Source organism: Symphalangus syndactylus, chromosome 1, assembly GCF_028878055.3.
Source record: "Symphalangus syndactylus isolate Jambi chromosome 1, NHGRI_mSymSyn1-v2.1_pri, whole genome shotgun sequence".
Taxonomy (NCBI): Eukaryota; Metazoa; Chordata; class Mammalia; order Primates; family Hylobatidae; genus Symphalangus; species Symphalangus syndactylus.
In genome coordinates this window covers 72,291,947-72,314,571 of record NC_072423.2, presented here as the reverse complement: position 1 = coordinate 72,314,571, position 22,625 = coordinate 72,291,947, and the positions used below count along the sequence as shown (strand labels likewise).

General features: G+C 36.1%; 1 protein-coding gene across 8 annotated transcripts in view; it reads left to right on the top strand.

The window, feature by feature from the left end:
* The window catches only part of L3MBTL4 (L3MBTL histone methyl-lysine binding protein 4), a 474,605-nt gene that overhangs the window by 56,718 nt on the left and 395,262 nt on the right, over positions 1–22,625 (top strand). Inside the window, exon 1 of one of the 8 annotated variants that reach the window (XM_063620271.1) lies at positions 2,005–2,023. The exons of 6 other annotated variants lie outside the window; for them this stretch is intronic. The gene's annotated coding sequence lies outside the window, so the exon portion shown is untranslated. Of the gene's footprint in view, positions 1–2,004; positions 2,024–8,749; positions 8,883–22,625 lie in introns of those variants that run through there. One more of the 8 variants, XM_055237869.2, reaches the window with a different exon arrangement.

Genomic DNA, 22,625 nt, shown 5'->3' with positions numbered 1-22,625 from the left:
TTGTAAACTTAGATGACACAGACTTTCTGAAGCTTCTGCCAGTTAGATCCTAGGAGGTCTTGGATTTGGTTTGAGGAGCACAGGAAGGTGGGCTGGGGAACTGGAGTAGCTTGACCAGGTGTCACTTTCCTATCCATAAGCCTTAGACTTTTGCTACAGCTTTCTTTCTTTTTGGGTGACTTCCTTTAATGCTCTGTTCTAAAACTGTAGGGTTTTGGAGGGATCTGCTTTGAAGTGGAGCAACATTGATTATTTGATACCTTTTTGGAGGGGACTTTTGACTAGGTAGTGGGCCAAGGTGCAGGAAGCCCTGGAGTGTGGGCTCAGCCCAGGGCTGTATCCCTGAGCCTGTGGTCAGCTAGCTGCGTAACCTTGTCTCATTTCTTTGGCCTTCAGTTTTTCTTTCTGTAAAATAAGAAGGTTGGATTAATTTGCATCCATCTTCCATAAAAGCTTTTTCATCACAGGTTTATTTAATTGGCACTCTTAGTAAAGTGTAAGTTAGACCCGGAAAAGGTCTTAAAGGTCATTTTCTAGGATAGTCTAATCCACTGATTTTACAAATGAGATTGTTAACTCCCAGAATAGTGAAGCACTTGGTTTAAAGCTGCATAATTTATCGTAAGTTGATTTTCCCCGCCTTGATGGAGGGAAGGGTAGACGAGGCTGCGGACGAGACAGACACTTTTCGTGACGTGTGCTCCGCTTTGTCTTCATCTGTCCAAGGCTTGGTCGAAGGCATTTTCTAGTGGCGATGGTTTTGTGTCTTCCCAAGGAACTGAAAGAGAACAGTGAGATAATGAGATTATGTTCTGAACTTTGAAGCACTAAATGAAGTCAGCCTGGAGATAAAGCTTTTAATGATGCATGCAGGAGTAATTTCATTGTGATAGTTGTATCACAATTTATACTTTTACATAATCCACAAAGCTTAGGCAACTGACTTATCCACGAAGTGACCAGAAAATCCTGCCATTCTCTGTCGTATATGCATATGGTTTGACTTTTCTGTAGTGATTTTTTTTTTTTTCAAAAGTCTTGATTGTGACAATTAGGCCCCAGTCATGGAGGGGAATTTTCAGAGTTGCTATGTGTATGTAGTGTCTTGATGACAGTGATTTAAAACCCGGCAGTCAGCATTTGGAGGACTCCTGCATTCCTGTTAAGAACAAGAGGAATCTCTTTTTCTCTCAAACATTTATTACATAGAATTAGAATAGATCGTTGGTAGGGGATGATGGGGGTGGCTGGTTTTATAGAAAAGATACCAAAATTAAACGAGCTGCAGAATGGAAAGAAGGTACTAGTTATTTCACTGTTCAGGACTTTTTTGTTTGGCACTTTTACATATTACTAAACTTTTCTTCTGAAGTTCCACCCAATAAAGACTTAGGAATTTCACAGAATGTCTCAAGATTTGATGAGAAGGTCAACAAGAAAATATATAGCAGTGTCAAAGACTCCAGCCTGTTGTCACCATTTCTTTTCAAGATAAACAGAGTTTCTTAATTACATTTTTAGGGGATAGACTTAAGCAGACTGAAACAAGGTTTCAGGTGGGAGCTAACTTGATAAGATATCAACGCTTTGGATGAGATATAGCAAAAGTCAGATGAAGTCACATGGTGCACAATGATGTTTTCATCAGTGACAGACTGCATATATGACACCCATATGCATATATGATCCCGTAAGACTATAATGGAGCCGAAAGATTCCTGTCACCCAGTGACAGTGGGCAGCTGTGGCAGTGTTGCAGCCCATCGCATTAGTCATGTGTTTGTGGTGATGCTAGTGTAAACACACCTACTTTATACTTCATAAAGTAAAAAGTTATAGTAAGCTAAGACCAACTTATCATTGAAGAAAGAAAAACTGTTTTTAATAAATTTGGCATAGCTTAAGTGTACAGTGTTCATAAAGTCTACAGCAGTGTACGGCAATGTCCCAGCCTTCCCATTCACTCACCGCTCATTCACTGATCCACCCAGAGCAACTTCCAGTACTGCAAGCTCCATTCATGGTAAGTGACCTCCATTTTTTATCTTTTATACTGTATTTTTTATTGTACTTTTTCTATGTTTAGAGAGATACTTACCATTGCATTACAATTGCCTGCAGTATTCAGTAAGGGTTTGTAGACTAGGAGCCATAGGCCATTCCATATAGCCTGAGTGTAGTAGGCTGTACCCAGTAGGTTTGTGTGATTGCACTATGATGTTTACACTAATAATGCATTTCTTAGAACAAATCCTGTTGTTAAGTGACACATGACTGTATGTTTATGTTGATCCAGGCAATCAGGAAAAAAAAATCCATCTGTGAGTAGGATGAACACATGATGTTTAAGCTGTGGGACAAACAGAGTTTGGCAGAATGCTTGACTCTGTTATGTTGATTGCCATCTCCTCTTCAAGGTTTGGCCTGTGGGTTCTCCATGAGTGGGAGCGGTGTCCTCTCTCTCTCTCCAAGGCATTCTTTGGAGTGTAAATGTCATCTTGCACCAGGTACTGGGATGTTGACTCTGCGCAAACACAGAGAATACTACAGAATTATTTTGGATTTTAAAAGGTACAGACACAGAAAGCCCAGGTGACTCATAGGACTTGTATTAGTCACTAGAAAGAGAGCTGACGGCATCATTGCTGTCTGAAGTTCAGGCCTCTTTTTTGAGGGCTGTGATTGAGCTGTGGAGGAGCTCTAGAGGTCTCAAGCCTGCTACTACGGTGGCCTTGGATTGTGGTGTCATAGAAATGGAGGTGACCAACCCTCCTGGGGATGAATCATGCACACGCTGGTGAATCACTTATCGTGCACATGGTACTAGCTTAAGAGTTCACTACTTTGTTTTTTTTTATAAATTTGAATGAGAAAAGTAATTCAAATGAGGATAAAATGAGGGTGCTAAAATTTATCTTTACCTAGCACACTGTTTACGCATAAATCATGTAAGTTAATGGGTTTTTAATATTCCAGGAGGTTGACTTACATACAGTTGATAGATTTTGAGTCACTGAGATGAACTTATTGAAGCTAGCCGTATGTATTTAAATGTAATCAAATGATAATTCTTTAGAACAATTCCATTTTCCAGGCCTTTATATTTAGATAGTTGTTTCTGGCTGGTAGATTGTTCACATTGATAAGCATCTTGACAAGTCATCTATTTTGCCCAAGTTCTGAAGTGCTTTGTAGACAAAATGGATGAGGGTTACTACTGTTATCCAATTCTTTGACTTTCAGTTTGACTTTCAGGTTTTTCTTTTCTAAAGAAAAAAAAACTCAACAAATATGCTTGCCTTATCATAATATTATTGAAAACATTACAGGCGAATAAAGAGTTAATTTATTAGAAATCTTAAAATTTTTTTATTTTAATTTTTGTGGGTACGTAGTCGATGTATATATTTATGGGAGACATGAGATGTTTTGATACAGGCATGCAATGCATAATAATCACATCATGTGAAAAGGGGTATCTGTGCTCTCAAGCATTTATCCTTTGCATTACACACAATCCATATTATTATTTAAAAAACATAAAAAAGCATAGTGACTTCCATTTCCATCCATGTTGTTGGAAATGACAGGATCTCATTTTTATTATAGCTGAATAGTACTCCACTGTGTACAAGTACCACATTTACTTTATCTGTTCATCTCCTGATGGACACTTAGGTTGCTTCCAAATTTTGGCTATTGTGAACAGTGCTACAACAAACATGGGAGTGCAAAAATCTCTTTGATACGCTCATTTCCTTTCTTTTGGGTATATACCCAGCCGAAGGACTGCTGGATTATATGGTAACTCTAGTTTTAATTTTTTTTTGTGGGACCTCCAAACTGTTCTCCATAGTGATTGTACTAATTTACATTCCTGCCAACAGTATATGAGGGTTCCCTTTTCTCCACATCCTCACCAGTGTTTGTTATTGCTTGTCTTTTGGATAAAAGCCATTTTAACTTAGGTGAGATGATATCTCATTCCAGTTTTGATTTACATTTCTCTGATGATCAGTGGTGTTGACTTCCTTTTCATATACCCATTTGCCATTTGTATGTCTTCTTTTGAGAAATGTCTATTTAAATCTTTTATGCATTTTTAAATTGGGTTATTAGATTTTTTCTTATTGAGTTGCTTAAGCTCCTTATTTATTCTGGTTATTAGTTCCTTGTTAGCTGGGAAGTTTGCAAATATTCTCTCCCATTCTGTGGGTTGTCTCTTCACTTTGTTGTTTGTTTCCTTTGCTGTGTAGAAGCTTTTTAACTTGATGTGATCCCATTTGTCCATTTTGCTTTGGTTGCCTGTGCTTGTGGGATATTAGTCAAGACATTTTTGCCCAGACCAATGTCCTAGAGAGTTTTGCTGATGTTTTCTCATAGTCATTTCACAGTTTTAGGTCTTAGATTTAAGTCTTTAGTTTGTTTTCATTTGATTTTTGTATGTGGTGATAGATAGGGGTCTAGTTTCATTCTTGTGCATATGGATATCCACTTTTCCCAGCACCATTTATTGAAGAGACTGTCTTTTCCCCAGTGTGTGTTCTTGGGACCTTTGTTGAAAATGAGTTCACTGTAGGTATGTGGATTTGTTTCTGGATTCTGTATTCTACTCCATTGGTCTATGTGTCTTTTTCAATGCCAGTCCCTTGCTATTTTGGTTACTGTAGCTCTGTAGTACAATTTGCAGTCAGGTAACAAGATTCCTTCAGGTTTGTTTTTTTTTTGTTTAGGATGCCCTTGTCTATTCTGGGTCTTTTGTGCTTCCATATAAATTTTAGGATTCCTTTTTCTATTTCTGTGAATAATGTCAGTGGTATTTTTGAAAGAGATTGCATTGAATCTGTAGATTGCTTTGGGTAGTATGGACATTTTAACAATATTGATTTTTCCAGTAAAAAAATGGAATATCTTTCCATTTTTTGGTATCCTCTTCAATTTCTTTCATCAGTGTTTTACAATTTTCATTATAGAGATCTTTCACTTCTTTGGTTAATTCCTAGGTATTTAATTTTATTTCTACCTATTGTAAAGGGGATTTTAAAAAAAATTCTCTTTCACTGTTGGCATATAGAAATGCCACTGATTTTTGTGTGTTGATTTAGTATCCTGCAACTTTACTCAATTTATCATTTCTAATAGTTTTTTTGTGGAGTCTTTAGGTTTTTCCAAATATGAGATCATATCTCCAAACAAGGATAATAAAAATCTTTTAAGAAACTTGCTGAGTGTGTTCCTGACAGAATTCATTTTAAAAACGTATCACTCATATTTTTATTTAATTACATCTGCTTAACTAGTGTCCACAGAATTTTTGCTTTATCATGCATAAATTGAAAATTCTGTAATAAGGATGCTTATTGAAATTGATGAGTAGAATATTATATAAGTGATTAGCAGCAAATAAGTATTTTTTTTTTTTTTTGCTTTCATCATGGTCTCTTGAAAGTTTTGGTTTTAGAGCTACCTCATAAACTGTGAGTTGAGTTGATTTGTATCATACTGTGAGTGTGTCAATGGCAGAAGGCCATTATATTTTCCACTATAGTTTTTGAAGTGTGTATTTAATAGAGACAAAATATGTGGAAAGCTCGTGAAACAGAATGTGCCCTTTTAAAGAAACACTGCACTAGGTTGCATTTATTTGTGGTAGGTTATAATTTACATGTTTAGTTTAGTTTATTGAAAAACTATGATTTTGTTCATTTAGTTTATTTTAAAAGGTTACAGGAGATATTTGTCTTTTAAAATAAGAATTTATATAAACTGTATGATAGTTATTCTTTCAAATGGTTTGAAGAACAATTTAGGATAAAAATAGAAGGAAAATATTTTTGACCATTTAAAGTTCCTGACAAATGTCTCTTTTCAGTTTCTTCCACTTTTGAGGCTACCAACTAGATCTCCTTTTTTTTTCTTTAAGGTTCTCAGCACATAGGAAAGACAGTGAAGAAATGGATAAATTGTATGGTAATGATATAGCATCCCTTTGCATTTTCCTGGCAGAAGCAAGGTCACTGTCTGTATCCTACCTTCAGGGTAGTGTGGTTGCAAGATTTTCTGGCCTCTGCCTTGGAGAAGGCAGGACTCATAATGTGGGGAATGATCTAGATGTTAAGTACCTGGCAGTGACAAATAGTCAACAAAAAGTTCATAGTAATCTCATCAACCACTTTTTATTTTTCTTCTAGATCAGAAGATAGAGCATGTGATATGGAAGTTTTCTTAGCTACCGTGAGAGTATTTACCATCTCCTTTTATCATAATAGGCTCTCAATAAATTTTGAATGACTAATGATAAATATTTAAAATTTATTGAGAGCCTTCTGTGGAATGGACTGTTCTAAGTGAATGCATTAATTTATAGATCTAAACTCAGCCAAAAGATTCAGCTCATAAAGATGAGGAGATTGGGTTTGTAGAAGAGGAGGTAATTACTTTGAGGTGAAATGATCATGATGTGTTTGGATCCTTTAAGTGGTTAGGTGCTCCAGATTTTAAAAGATTTGACAGAGAATGCTGAGAGTGACCACGTTTTGAGTGATTACTAGGAGTGAGAAGGGAGAGAAGCAAAAAAATTTAAACCCACCTGTCTTTCCTTCTTGGCAGGGGGAAATTCACTTGTAGACCTGCAATTAGTATAATACCCAGAAAATAATATAAGCACAATAAACTTTTTATAAAGAAATCAACTTTTGACTTGAGTGGTGGCTCATGCCTGTCATCCCAGCACTTTGTGGGGCTGAGACAGGAGGACTGCTTGAGGCCAGGAGTTTGAGACCAGCATGGGCAACATATTGAGACCCTGTCTCTTAAAAAAAATCAACATTTAGGCTGGGCGCGGTTGCTCACGCCTGTAATCCCAGCACTTTGGGAGGCCGAGGCGGGCGGATCACGAGGTCAGGAGATTGAGATCATCCTGGCTAACATGGTGAAACCCCGTCTCTACTAAAAATACAAAAAATTAGCCGGGGGTGGTGGTAGGCGCCTGTGGTCCCAGCTACTCGGGAGGCTGAGGCAGGAGAATGGCTTGAACCCAGGAGGCAGAGCTTGCAGTGAGCTGAGATCGCGCCACTGCCCTCCAGCCTGGGCGACAGAGCGAGACTCCGTCTCAAAAAAAAAAAAAAAAAAAAAATCAACATTTAAAAATTGTGGTGTAATATACATAATACAAAATTTCCTTAACCGTTTTCAATGATCACTCAGTGGCATTAAGCACATTCACACTGTTGTGCGGCCACCATTACCATCCACCTCCAGAACTTTTTCGTCATCCCAAACTGCAATTCTGTATTTGGTAAACAATCGTTCTCCATTGCCTCCTCCCCCAGACCCTGGTAGCCACCATTCTACTTTCCGTCTTTATGAATTTGACAATTCTACGTACCTCATATAAATGGAATAATACAATATTTGTTATTTAGTATCTGGCTTATATTTCTTAGCATAATGTTTTCAAGGTTCATTTATGTTGTAGTATGTGCTTTTTTTGAGATGGAGTCTTGCTGCGTCTCCCAGGCTGGAGAGCAGTGGCGTGATTTTGGCTCACTGCAACCTCCGCCTCCCGTGTTCAAGTCATTCTCCTGCCTCAGCCTCTTGAGTAGCTGGGATTACAGGTGCGTGCCACCACACTTGGCTAATTTTTAAAAATATTTTTAGGAGAGATGGGGGTTTCACCATGTTGGCTAGGCTGGTCTTGAACTCCTGACCTCAGGTGATCTGTCTGCTTTAGCCTCCCAAAGTGCTGGGATTTCAGGCATGAGCCACCACGCCTGGCCTAGAATTTCATTTTTTAAGGCTTAATAATATTCCGTTGTATTTTTATACTACATTTTCTTCATGCATTCATCCATAATGGACATGTAGGTTGTTTCTACTCTTTAGCTATTGTGAATAATGTTGCCATTTACATTGGTGCACTAGTTTCTGTTTGGGTCCCTGCTTTCACTTCTTTTCAGTTTATACCTAGAAGTGAAATTGCTACGTCATATGGTAATTCTATGCTTTATTATTTTAGGAACTGCCATACTGTTTTCTATAGTGGCCGCACTGTTTTACATTCCCACTTGCAATGCACAGGGTATTCACTTCTCCACATCTTTATCAACACTTTTTGTTTTCCGTTTTTTTTTCTTTTTTATATTAGCCATCCTATGTGTAAAGTGGTATCTCATTGTGATTTTGATTTGTATTTTTTCATATGATTATTGGCTATTAGAATATCTTCTTTGGAGAAATGTCTGTTCAAGTTCTTTGCCCATTTTTCAACTGAGTCATTTGTATTTTGTTGTTGAGATTATGAGTTCTTTATATATTCTGGATATTAATCCCTTATGAGATACATGATTTGCAAATATTTTCTCCCATTCAGTGGATTGCCTTCCACTCTCTTGATATTGTCCTCTTATGCACAAACGTTTTCAGCTTTGATGGAGTCAAATTTATTTACTTATTCTTTTGTTGCTTGTGTTTTGACAACATCGTTGTTGCCAAATCCAATGCCGTGAGGGTTTTCACTTATGTTTTCTTCCAGGAGTTTTATAGTTTCAGCTATTATGTTTAGGTCTTTTATTCATTTTAAACTAATTTTTGTATATGGTGTAAGGTAAAGGACCAGCTCCATTATTTTGCATGTGAATATCCAGTTTTCTCAATGCCATTTGTGGACTCAAACTTAAGTAAGCTTTTTATTAAACTATGACATATACAAATGTATGTGTAACATAAGAATACAGTGTAATGGATTTTATTTATTTTTTACTAAGTGAACACATCTGGAAAACCAGCATTCAGATCAAGAAACATTACATTACTAGGACCCTAGAAGCCTTCTCCCTTTTTGCCCCTTCCAGTGACTGCTCCCAAAGCCCCTCTCACCACAGGTGATTACTCTCCCTCAGTTGGATTTGCATATTCTTGAGCTTATATCAGTCAAATCAGTGTGTATTCTTTTTTTTTTTTCTTTTTTGAAACAGGGTCTCATTCTGTCATCCAGGTTGGAGTACAGTGGTGCAATCACAACTCACTGCAGCCTCATTCCCCTGAGCTCAAGTGATTCTCCTGCCTCAGCCTCCCAAGTAGCTAGGTGCATGCCACCACACCTAGCTAATTTATTCACTGTTTTAGGGGAGACAGGTTCTCAATATGTTGCTCAGGCTGGTCTCGATCTGGCCTCAAGTGATCCTCCCACCTCGGCCTCCCGAAGTGCTTTGATACAGACATGAGTCACCGCACCGAGCCAGTGTGTATTCTTTCGTGTTTGGCTTCTTTTGTTTAGCATAATGTCTCTAAGATTCAGCTGCACTATTCTATGTAGCAGTAGTTTAAAAATTTTTTCTGTAGTATTTTATTCTATGAATACACCACACATTACTTACTCATTCTACTATAAATGGATGTTTTGATTATTTCCAGTTTGGAATATTAAGAATGTTGCTGCTGTGGACATTATTATATGTGTCTTTTGGTGAATACATTTGTCGAGTTAACAGCTAGGAGTAGAATTGTAGGTCATAGGATAAGTTTATGTTCAGTTGTAATAGTTACTTCCAAATGGTTTTCTGAAGTGGTTGTTCTAATTTACATGACAACTGCACTGTAGTAGTTAATGAGAGTTCTAATTGCTTCTCCTCCTATCTAGCACTTGGTGTTGTTCATTTTAACCATTTTGGTGGCTGTGTAATGGTGTAACTTTGTAGTTTTAATTAGAATTTTCCTGATGAAAACTGAAGTTAAGCATCTTTTCAAATGTTTACTGGTCATTTGTATGCTTTCTTTTGTCAAGTTCCCATTCAAAGCTTTTGCCCATTTCTCCGGGTTATTTGCTATCATCGTCAATTTGTAGGATTTCTTGATATTTTCTGGATGAGTGTCCATGTGACCAATGTGTTGCAGATACATTTCCCTACTTTTTGGATTGTCTTTTAACTTTCTTAATGGAGCCTTTTAATGAACAGATGGTCATAATTTTAATGTACTCTGGTGTATATACTTTTTTATTTTATGGTTGGTACCTTTTTGTATATTATTCAAGTAATTGTTACCTAAGGTCATGGAGATATTTGCCAGTTTTGTTTTTTTCCCTAAGCTTTGTTGCTGTACTTTTTAACATTTAGATCTACAATACATCTGGACTTCCTTTTGGTGTATGGGTTATACTGGCCCCAGTACTATTCATTCAAGATCATCTTTTTCAATCACATTCCCTGTTGTATTTCCTTATTTCAAATTATGTATCTGTTTCTGAACTTTCTAATCTGTTTCAGTGGTGCCTGTTTATCTTTCTATTGGTGTCATGCTGTTATAATTATTATAACTTTGTAATATCATGCTATCTGGTAGTGCAAACCATCTAGATTTGTTCTTCTTCTCGGCTCTTTGTATTTCCATATAACTGTTAGGATCAATCTAACCAATTTCTTTAAAAATCCCTCTATACTTATTAGGATTTTTAGTAGATCACTTTGGGGATAATTGTCACCTTTACTGTACTGAATCTTCTAATCCATGTATATGATATTTTTTCATTTACTTTGGTGTTTAAAATTTTTTCTTAATAAAGTTCTGTATAGTTTTCAGTTTAAAGTTCTCATTTCTCTTTTGTTAGATTTAGTATTAGGTCTTTAATATTAGTCAATGCTATTGTAAATGGCATTTTCGAATTTTATTTTTTTGTTGCTGATATATGGAAACAAGATTGACTCTGTATGGATCTTGCATTTATCAATCTTGGTAAATTCACTTATTTCTAGTAGTTAGTCAATTTAATTTTTTTGTGTTCAGATCCTATTGTCTGGAAGTGTTTAGAATTTTCTTTTTTTTTTTCCCCTTCCAATCCTTATGATTGTTTTTCTATTTTTCTTGCGTCATTACACTGGTTAGGACATCTAGTGTAATATTAATAGAAGTGATGATAGTGGGCATCCACATCTTTTCCAACTCAGAAGAAAAGCTGTCAATAATTCACCATCATGTGTGATGTTTGCTGCAGATCTATGATAGATTCTCTTTATCAGAATTAGGTGGTTCTTGTCTATTTCTCTTTCATAACAGTATTTTTTTTTAAGTTATGAATTGGTGTTAATTTATGTCAGTTGGTTTTTTGTATCTGTTGAAGTCATATATTTTCCTCCCAAGTTTAATTAATTAATTAATTTTAGGATATTGAGGTATGATTGACATTTAAAAAGATATAAGTTTGGAGAATATATGCAACTATGAAACCATTATCACTATAAAGGCCATAAACATAGCCATCACCTCTCTAAATTTTCTCTTACTCTCTTTTTTAATTATTATTATGTTTTTCTTCTTTTTTGGGGATAAGAACACTTAATGTAAGATCTATCCTCTTAACAGATTTTAACCATACAATACAGTATTGTTATAGTAGCTAATGCTACTATACTGTATGGTAGGTTTTCAGGACTAATTTATCCTACATAACTGAAACTTTGTACCCTTTATCCATCACCTCCCAATTTCCCCCTTTCCTCAGCTCCTGGCACCATCATTTCACCCCCTGTTTCTGTGAATTTAAGTATTTTGGATCTCACATATAAAGAGATCATACAGGATTTATCACCTGTTTGGCTTATTCCACTTCATGTCATGCCCTCTAGATCCATCCGTGTTGTTGCAAATGGCAGGATTTCCTTCTTTTTAAAGGCTGAGTAATGCCCCATTATATATGTGTACCGTATTTTCTTTATCCCTTCAACTGTCAGTGGAAATTTAGGTTGTTTACACATCTTGGCTATTGTGAATATTGCTGCAGTGAATATGGGCGTACAAATATTTATTTGGGTACTGATTTTAGTTCCTTTAAATATATGCCCAGATGTGGAATTTCTGGATCATATGGTAGTCATATTTTTAGTATTTTGAGGAGTAGCCATGCTGTTTTTCATACATTCCCACCCATAGTATACAAGGGTTCCCTTTTCTCCACATATTTGCCAATATTTATTATTTTTTAAAAATTATGTAATAGCCATCCTGACAGTGTGAAATGATATCTCATTGTGGTTTTTATTTGTATTTCCTTGATGATTAGTAATGCTGAGCACCTTTTTCTATACTTGCTGAATATTTGTATATCTTCTTTGGGCAAATGTCTGTTCAAGACCTTTGCCCAATTTAATATCAGGTTTTTAAATTTTTTTTTGCTGTTGAATTGTATGAGTTGCTTATACATTTTGTATATTAGCCCCTTATCAAATGTATGGTTTGCCAATATTTTCTCCCATTTCATAGTTCGTCGCTTCATTTTGGTGATTGATTTCCTTTACTGTGTAGAAGTTTTTTGGTTTGAGGTGGTCCCACTTATTTATTTTTGCTTTCATTGCCTGTGCTTTCGGTGTCATATCCAAAAAAATCATTGTCAAGACCAATGTCAAGACACTTTTCCCTTACATTTTCTTCTACCAGTTTTACAGTTTCAGGTCTTATATTTAAGTCTTCAATCTATTTTGAATTGATTTTTGTGTATTGTGTAAAATAAGATCTTCATTTTGCATATATATATATATATATGTATATGTATGTATATGTATATACTCGTTTTTCCAACACCATTTCTTGAGAAGACTGTCCTTTCTCCATTGTGTATTCTTGCTGCCCTTGTCAAAAAATTAGTTAACTGTATACACATAGGTTTATTTCTTGGTGCTCTATTCTGTTCCATTGGTCTACATATCTGTTTTTATGCTAGTACCATACTTTATGATTATTGTAGCTTTGCAACGTAATTTGACATAGGAAGTGTGATGCCTCTAGTTTTGTTCTTCTTGCTCAATATCTCTTTGGCTATTAGTGGTCTTTTGTGGTTCCATATTAATTTTAGGATAGTTTTTCCTATTGCTGTGAAAAATGCCATTGGAATTTTGATAGGGAATGCATTGAATATGTAGATCAGTTTGAGTAGTGCAAATATTTTAACAGTATTAATTTTTCTAATCTGTGAAAAGGGAGTATGTTTCTCTGTATTTGTGTCTACTTTAATATCTTTCATCAATGTTTTACAGCTTTCAGTATACAGATTTTTCACCCTCTTGGTCAAATTTATACCTCATAATTGTATTCTTTTTGATGTTATTGTTAAGGGGATTGTTTTTTAAATTTTATTGGATAGTTTGTTGTCAGTGTATAGCAACAACTCATTTTTGTATGTTGGTTTTATATTCTGCAAATTTACCAAATTTTTAAAATTCATTCAAACAGTTTTTGGTGGAATCTTTATGTTTTTTTTTTTTTTTTTTTTTTTTTTTGAGACGGAGTCTTACTCTGTTGCCAGGCTGGAGTGCAGTGGCACCATCTCGGCTCACTGCAACCTCTGCCTCACAGGTTCAAGCAATTCTCCTGCCTCAGCTTCCCATATAGCTGGGACTACAGGTGCATGCTGCCATGCCTGGCTTTTTTTTTTTTTTCTGTGTTTTAGTAGAGATGGGGTTTCATCATTGTGCCCAGGCTGGTCTCAAACTACTGAGCTCAGGCAATCCACCCACCTAGGCCTCCCAAAGTGCTAGGATTACAGGCATGAGCCACCGTGCCTGGCCTATGGTTTTCTATACATAAGACATGTGACTTGCAAAGACAGACAATTTTACTTCTTTCTTTCTGACTTGGATGCCTTTTTTTGTTTTTCTTTTGCCTAAGTGCTCTGACTAGGACTTCTAGTACCACGTCAAGAGTGGGCATCTTTATTTTGTTCCTAACTTTTCACCATTATAAATGATGTTACCTGTGGGCTTGTCATATATGGCCTTTATTGTTTTGAGGTCTATTCCCTCTATACCTAATTTGTTGAGAGTTTTTTTAAATCATGAAAAATGCTTTTTCTGCATTTATTGAAATGATCACGATTTTTATCCTTCATTCTGTTAATGTAATATATGACATTTATTGATTTTGATATGTTGAACCATCCTTGCATACCAGGGATAAGTCCCACTTGATGAGAGTGTATAATTCTCTTAATGTGCTGTTAAATTTGCCAGTATTTTGTTGAGTATTTTTGTATATGTTCATCAGGGATATTACTTTGTAATTTTCGTTTATTGGAATGACCTTGTCTGTCTTTGCTATCAGGGTAATGCTGGCTTCATGAGATGAATTTGAAAACGTTGTCTCTACTCTTCCATTTTTTGGAAGGGTTTGAGAAGTATTGTTGTTAGTCCTTCTTAAAATGTTTGTGGAATTTACCGATGAAGCGACCAGATACTGGATTTTCTTTATTGGGAAGTTTTAAATTACTGATTTAATATTACTTGTTCTTTGTTCAGATTCTCTATTTCTTTATGTTCAGTTTGGGTAGATTGTATATTTCTAGGAACTTACCCATTTCTTCTAGGTCATCCAATATGTTGGCAAATAATTGTTCATAGTAGTGTTATGATCGCTTAAATTTGTATTTCTGTGCTATCTGTTGTAATGTCTCTTATTTCATTTACGATTTTATTTATTTGAATCATCTTTTTTCGTTGTTAGTATGGCTAAAGGTTTGTCAAGTTGATTGTCTCACATAATCAATTCTTAGTTTTATTTGTCTTTTTAATTGTTTTTCTAGTGTCTATTTTATTTATTTTTGTTCTAATCTTTATTCCTTCCTTCTGCTGTTTGGGCCTAGTTTTTTTTTTCTTTAGCTCCTTGAAGTATAAACCTGGACTGTTTATTTGACATCATTCTTATTTTGTAATGGAGGCATTTATTGCTGTAAACTTTTAGCACTGCTTTTGCTGCCTCCCATAAGTTTTAATATGTTGTATGTTTCCATATTTGTTTGTCTCAAGATATTTTTGATTTCCCTTTTGGTTTCTTATTTGACCAATTGGCTATTCAGGAGCATGTTGCTTAAGTTATACATATTTGTGAATTTTCCAATTTTCCTCTTGTTATTGATTTTTAGTTTAATACCATTATGGCTGAAAAAGTTACTTGACATGATTTACAACTTCTTTTTTTTTTTTTTTTGAGATGGTGTCTCACTCTGTTGCCCAGGCTGGAGTGCAGCGGTGCGATCTTGACTCACTGCAAGCTCTGCCTCTCAGGTTCACCCTGTTCTCCTGCCTCAGCCTCCCAAGTAGCTGGGACTACAGGTGTCCACCATGCCTGGCTAATTTTTTTGTATTTTTAGTAGAGACAGGGTTTCACCATGTTAGCCAGGATGGTCCCAATCTCCCGATCGTGTGATCTCCCCGCCTCGGCCTCCCAGAGTGCTGGGATTACAGGTGTGAGCCACCGCGCCCAGCCTATTTACAACTTCTTAAATTTGTTAAGACTTGTCTTGTGTCCTAACATATTATCTGCGCTGGAGAATGTTATGTGTATGCTTGAAAAGAATGTGTATTCTGCTGCTATTGGATAGAATGTTCTCTATATATCTGTTAGGTCCATTTGGCTTATAGTGTTGTGGGATTTCGTTGTTCCCTTATTGATTTTCTGTCTGGAGGAAGTAGGGATTGTTGAAAGTGAGGTACCAAAGTTCCCTATTACTATTGCAGTGCTGTCTATTTCTCCCTTCAGTCCTTTCAGTTCTGTTAATATTTGCTTTATATGTTTATTTGCTCTTATGTTGGGTGCATATATAATTGTTATATCCTCTTGATGAATGGACCTCTTTATCAATATGTAACAACATTTGTTTTCTTCTGTGACAGTTTTTTACTTAAAGTGACTTTTTTTTCTGATATAAGTATAACTACTGCTCTCCTTTGGTTACTATTAGCATGGAATATTTTTTTTCTGTCCTTTTACTTTCAGCCTATGTATGTTCTTAAAGCTAATGTCAGTCTCTTGGAAACAGCTCATAGTTGGATCTTTTTTTAAAAAAAATTCAGTTGCTCTTTGTTTTTGGATTAGAGAATTTATATTGAAATTTAAAATAATTATTGATAGGCAAGGACTTACTATAAATATTTCAGTAATGTTTTTTTCACTGTTTTGTAGTTTATTTGTTCCTTTCTTCCTCTGTTGCCATCTCATTTTGTTGATGATTTTTTTTAGTGGTAGTATGTGTTGATTCCTTTATCTTTCTCTTTTATATACCTAACACATTAGCTTTCTTTGTGGTTACTATAAGGCTCACATAAAACACAGTTACAGCAGTCTATTTTAAGCTGATAACAACTTTAGTTCAATTGCATTAAAAAACTCTATACATTTACTTCAGCCCACAATATTTTATGTTTTTGGTGTCACAATTTACAACCTTTTTCCTTTTTTAATATAATAAATCTATCTTTATTGCATTCAGATATTTTACAACTTTTTATATTGCATATCCATTAACAAATTTTGTAGCTATAGTTATTTTTAATACTTTTGCCTTTTAACTTTTATACTAGAGTAAAAGTGATTTATTCACCTTCATTATAGTATTAAAGTAATCTGAATTTGATTATGTGCTTACCTTTACCAGTGAGGTTTATACTTTCATATGTTTTCGCATTGCTAATTAGTGTCCTTTTGTTTAAACTTTGAAGAACTCTTTTAGCATTTCTTGTAAGGCAAATCTAGTGATGATGAACTCCCACAGCTTTTGTTTTTCTAGGAAAGTGTTTCTGTCTCTATTTCTTAAGGACACCTTTTGTTGTACTTTAGTTGGCTGTTTTTTCTTTCAGCACTTTGAATATATCATCCCACTGTCTCTTGAACTGCAAGGTTTCTGCTGATAGTTCATTCACAGTCTTATGGTGTTTCCCTTATATGTGATGAGTTGTTTTTCTCTTACTACTTTCAAACTTCTTTTTTTTCATTTTTGACAGTTTGATTATAATGTATCTTGGTGGAGACATTTTTATATTCTACCATTTGAGGTTTTTTGGACTTCCTGGATCTTAATGTTCATTTCCCTCCAAGATTTGGGAAGTTTTCTGTCTTAATTTTTAAAATAACTTTGCTTTCTGTTTGTCCATCTTCTCTTTCTCTGCTTCATCTAGGACTCCTATAGTTTTTATATTTGTTCACATGATGCTGTTCCATAAGTCCTGTAGACTTTCTTTATTCTTTTTTATTCTTGTTTTATTTTTATTCCTCTGACTAATTTTAAATAACCTGTCTTTGAGTTCACTGATTCTTTCTTCTGCTTGATTGAGTCTGCCATTGAAGCTCTCAGTTGGATATTTCAGTTCAGGTGTTGTATTCTTCATTTCCACAATTTATGTTTGGTTCTTTTTAAAGATGTGTATCTTTCTGATGAACTTCTAACTTTGCTTATGCATTGTTTCCCTTATATAATTTAGTTTTCTATCATTTTTTCTCTTGTGGCTCACTGAGTTTTATTAAAGATAATTACTTTGAATTCTTTGTTGGGCAGTTCATAGGTATCCATTTTTTTTAAGATCAGTCTCTGGAGCTTTATTTTGTTTTTTTGGTGGTATTGTGTTTTTTTGATTCTTTGTTTTCCTGGAAGCATTGCATTGTTTCTTTGCATTTGAATAAGTAGTCACGTCTTCCAGCCTTTACTGACTGGCTTCAAGAAAGAAAGACCTTAACCAGTGAGCTTGTCACTGGTGAGAACTTCGTTAGTGAGACTCTCTAGATTCTGGAGGTCTTGAGACCTTGTCAATGGATGCCCATACTCTACTGCTCTTGTTCCTTCTTATAGGAGAAGTCTTAGGATTGTGTGCCTTTTTTTGATCCCACAAAGCCAGGCCTGGAATGAGGGCCTCCTATTTATTTTCCCTAGTGCAGTGACGTGATGTGTTCAGATTGCACACATTATCCCAATCTAGCAGAGGTGGATTGGCTGCTAAGATCTGCACTTACTGTTGAGGTGTGTGTGCTATCTGTAGGGGGCTCATGTGCATCATTGTGGGGACCTATAGGGGACTGTGCTTGGGGATATGTGGGGCACAGGCCATTGTGGGAGTATGATGTGCTAGTGGTGTGGGTCAACTGGTTGCACGGGTTCACAGGAGAGTCATTTTGAGGGATTTGTCAGTGAATCTCTTGGTGGAGTTTGCTAGCTGATTAGCAGGATCCATGGCTGGCTGTTGTGATCTGTGCACTGGTTTCAGTGAGCCCCTGCCCCTTTGCCATGCTCTCAGCCATCCCCAGATGATGCTCTTGTACTCATCCCCTCAAAATTCTGGGTTAGCAAGACAGAAGTGGGCCTGCTAGATAGCATCCCACAAGGCTGGGGAAGCTGGGTGCTCACTTTGCTCTTAGTTCCCCCTGTAGGAGAAATTCTGTGCCAAGGTGGCTTCTCTTGGCACTGAGCTGTGCCATCTTGGGGGAGAAGTGATGTGGGTAATGTGAAATTGCTTTTCACCCTTTTTAATGCATCTACTGCCAGATTTTTTTGCTTCATCAAGCTGCTACAAACTTAGCTAGACTCTGGGGTTCTCACAAAGTTATTTTTGTTTGTGGATAGTTGCCAAAATTGGTGTTTTTGTGGCGGTATGAGGGCTGGCATTTGCTATTCTGCCATCTTGCTTACATCTCTCCCTCTTTTTAAAAGGATTAAAAAAAAAGATGTTCATAAAAATTTGGTCTGTAATTTTCTCATAATGTTCTTAGGTTTTTAGGCTGTTGTTATTTTGGCCACATAAAATAGATTGAGAAGGTTAATCCATTTCTGTTCTCTGGAAGAATGTGAGCTTTGTGTTATTTTTAAAAAAATATTTGGAAGAATTCACTAGTGAAGCTCTCTGGGCTTGGAGATTTCTTTATAGAAAGGTTTTAATAAGAGCTTCAATTTATTTTATAGACAAAGTAGAATTCATATTTTTAACATTTTCTTGATTTGATATTTAATTTTTAAGAAATTTTATGCTATAATTTAATTTTGCAGATTAATTAGTGAGAAGTTGTTTATGATGTTTTTATTATGTCTTTAATATATGTATGATCTGTAATCATATCCTCCCTTTCCCTGCCTGATATTGTCAGTTTGTATTTTCTTTTCTTTTGCTTTTTGTCTTGCCTTGAGTTTATCACTTTTATTAATCTTTTTAAAGAATAAACTTTTGGCTTTGTCTATTGTGCATTTTATTTCCATTCCATTGATATTTTCTCTTTTAAAAAATTATTTTCTTTTTAAAAAATTTTGCTTGTATTTGATTTTCTGTTCCTTTTCTAGCTCATTATGATAATCCATTTAAGGCTATACTTTCTTTTTTTTTTTTTTATTATACTTTAGGTTTTAGGGTACATGTCCACAATGTGCAGGTTTGTTACATGTGTATACATGTGCCATGTTGATTTCCTGCACCCATTAACTCGTCATTTAGCATTAGGTATATCTCCTAATGCTGTCCCTCCCCCCTCCCCCAACCCCACAACAGTCCTCGGAGTGTGATGTTCCCCTTCCTGTGTCCATGAGTTCTCATTGTTCAATTCCCACCTATGAGTGAGAACATGCGGTGTTTGGTTTTTTGTCCTTGCAATAGTTTACTGAGAATGATGTTTTCCAGTTTCATCCATGTCCCTACAAAGGACATGAACTCATCATTTTTTATGGCTGCATAGTATTCCATGGTGTATATGTGCCACATTTTCTTAATCCAGTCTATCGTTGTTGGACATTTGGGTTGGTTCCAACTCTTTGCTATTGTGAATAGTGCTGCAATAAACATACGTGTGCATGTGTCTTTATAGCAGCATGATTTATAGTCTTTTGGGTATATACCCAGCAATGGGATGGCTGGGTCAAATGGTATTTCTAGTTCCAGATCCCTGAGGAATCGCCACACTGACTTCCACAATGGTTGAACTAGTTTACAGTCCCACCAACAGTGTAAAAGTGTTCCTATTTCTCCACGTCCTCTCCAGCACCTGTTGTTTCCTGGTATTTTAATGATGGCCATTCTAACTGGTGTGAGATAGTATCTCACTGTGGTTTTGATTTGCATTTCTCTGATGGCCAGTGATGATGAGCATTTCTTCATGTGTTTTTTGGCTGCATAAATGTCTTCTTTTGAGAAGTGTCTGTTCATGTCCTTTGCCCACTTTTTGATGGGGTTGTTTGTTTTTTTCTTGTAAATTTGTTTGAGTTCATTGTAGATTCTGGATATTAGCCCTTTGTCAGATGAGTAGGTTGCAAAAATTTTCTCCCATTCTGTAGGTTGCCTGTTCACTCTGATGGTAGTTTCTTTTGCTGTGCAGAAGCTCTTTAGTTTAATTAGATCCCATTTGTCAATTTTGGCTTTTGTTGCCATTGCTTTTGGTGTTTTAGACATGAAGTCCTTGCCCACGCCTATGTCCTGAATGGTATTGCCTAGGTTTTCTTGTAGGATTTTAATGGTTTTAGGTCTAACATGTAAGTCTTTAATCCATCTTGAATTAATTTTTGTATAAGGTATAAGGAAGGGATCCAGTTTCAGCTTTCTACATATGGCTAGCCAGTTTTCCCAGCACCATTTATTAAATAGGGAATCCTTTCCCCATTTCTTGTTTTTGTCAGGTTTGTCAAAGATCAGATAGTTGTAGATATGCGGCATCATTTCTGAGGGCTCTGTTCTGTTCCATTGATCTATGTCTCTGTTGTGGTACCAGTACCATGCTGTTTTGGTTACTGTAGCCTTGTAGTATAGTTTGAAGTCAGGTAGCGTGATGCCTCCAGCTTTCTTCTTTTGGCTTAGGATTGACTTGGCGATGCGGGCTCTTTTTTGGTTCCATACGAACTTTAGAGTAGTTTTTTCCAATTCTGTGAAGAAAGTCATTGGTAGCTTGATGGGGATGGCATTGAATCTATAAATTACCTTGGGCAGTATGGCCATTTTCACGATATTGATTCTTCCAATCCATGAGCATGGAATGTTCTTCCATTTGTTTGTATCCTCTTTTATTTCATTGAGCAGTGGTTTGTAGTTCTCCTTGAAGAGGTCCTTCACATCCCTTGTAAGTTGGATTCCTAGGTATTTTATTCTCTTTGAAGCAATTGTGAATGGGAGTTCACTCATGATTTGGCTCTCTGTTTGTCTGTGATTGGTGTACAAGAATGCTTGTGATTTTTGTACATTGATTTTGTATCCTGAGACTTTGCTGAAGTTGCTAATCAGCTTAAGGAGATTTTGGGCTGAGACAATGGGGTTTTCTAGATATACAATCATGTCATCTGCAAACAGGGATAATTTGACTTCCTCTTTTCCTAATTGAATACCCATTATTTCCTTCTCTTGCCTGATTGCTCTGGCCAGAACTTCCAGCACTATGTTGAATAGGAGCGGTGAGAGAAGGCATCCCTGCCTTGTGCCAGTTTTCAGAGGGAATGCTTCCAGTTTTTGCCCATTCAGTATGATATTGGCTGTGGGTTTGTCGTAGATAGCTCTTATTATTTTGAGATATGTCCCATCAACACCTAATTTATTGAGAGTTTTTAGCAGGAAGGGTTGTTGAATTTTGTCAAAGGCCTTTTCTGCATCTATTGAGATAATAATGTGGTTTTGTCTTTGGTTCTGTTTATATGCTGGATTACATTTATTGATTTGCGTATGTTGAACCAGCCTTGCATCCCAGGGATGAAGCCCACTTGATTATGATGGATAAGCTTTTTGATGTGCTGCTGGATTCGGTTTGCCAGTATTTTATTGAGGATTTTTGCATCAATGTTCATCAAGGATATTGGTCTGAAATTCTCTTTTTTGGTTATGTCTCTGCCAGGATTTGGTATCAGTACGATGCTGGCTTCATAAAATGTGTTAGGGAGGATTCCCTCTTTTTCTATCAATTGGAATAGTTTCAGAAGGAATGGTACCAGTTCCTCCTTGTACCTCTGGTAGAATTCAGCTGTGAGTCCATCAGGTCCTGGACTCTTTTTGGTTGGTAAGCTATTGATTATTGCCACAATTTCAGAACCTGTTATTGGTCTATTCAGAGATTCAACTTCTTCCTGATTTAGTCTTGGGAGGGTGTATCTGTCGAGGAATTTATCCATTTCTTCTAGATTTTCTAGTTTATTTGCATAGAGGTGTTTCTAGTATTCTCTGATGGTAGATTGTATTTCTGTGGAATTGGTGGTGATATCCCCTTTTTCATTTTTTATTGCATCTATTTGATTCTTCTCTCTTTTCTTCTTTATTAGTCTTGCTAGTGGTCTATCAATTTTGTTGATCTTTTCAAAAAACCAGCTCCTGGATTCATTAATTTTTTGAAGGGTTTTTTGTGTCTCTATTTCCTTCAGTTCTGCTCTGATTTTAGTTATTTCTAGCCTTCTGCTAGCTTTTGAATGTGTTTGCTCTTGGTTTTCTAGTTCTTTTAATTGTGATGTTAGGGTGTCAATTTTGGATCTTTCCTGCTTTCTCTTGTGGGCATTTAGTGCTATAAATTTCCCTCTACACACTGCTTTGAATGTGTCCCAGAGATTCTGGTATGTTGTGTCTTTGTTCTCATTGGTTTCAAAGAACATCTTTATTTCTGCCTTCATTTCATTATGTACCCAACAGTCATTCAGGAGCAGGTTGTTCAGCTTCCATGTAGTTGAGCGGTTTTGAGTGAGTTTCTTAATCCTGAGTTCTAGTTTGATTGCACTGTGGTCTGAGAGACAGTTTGTTATAATTTCTGTTCTTTTACATTTGCTGAGGAGAGCTTTACTTCCAACTATGTGGTCAATTTTGGAATAGGTGTGGTGTGGTGCTGACAAAAATGTATATTCTGTTGATTTGGGGTGGAGAGTTCTGTAGATG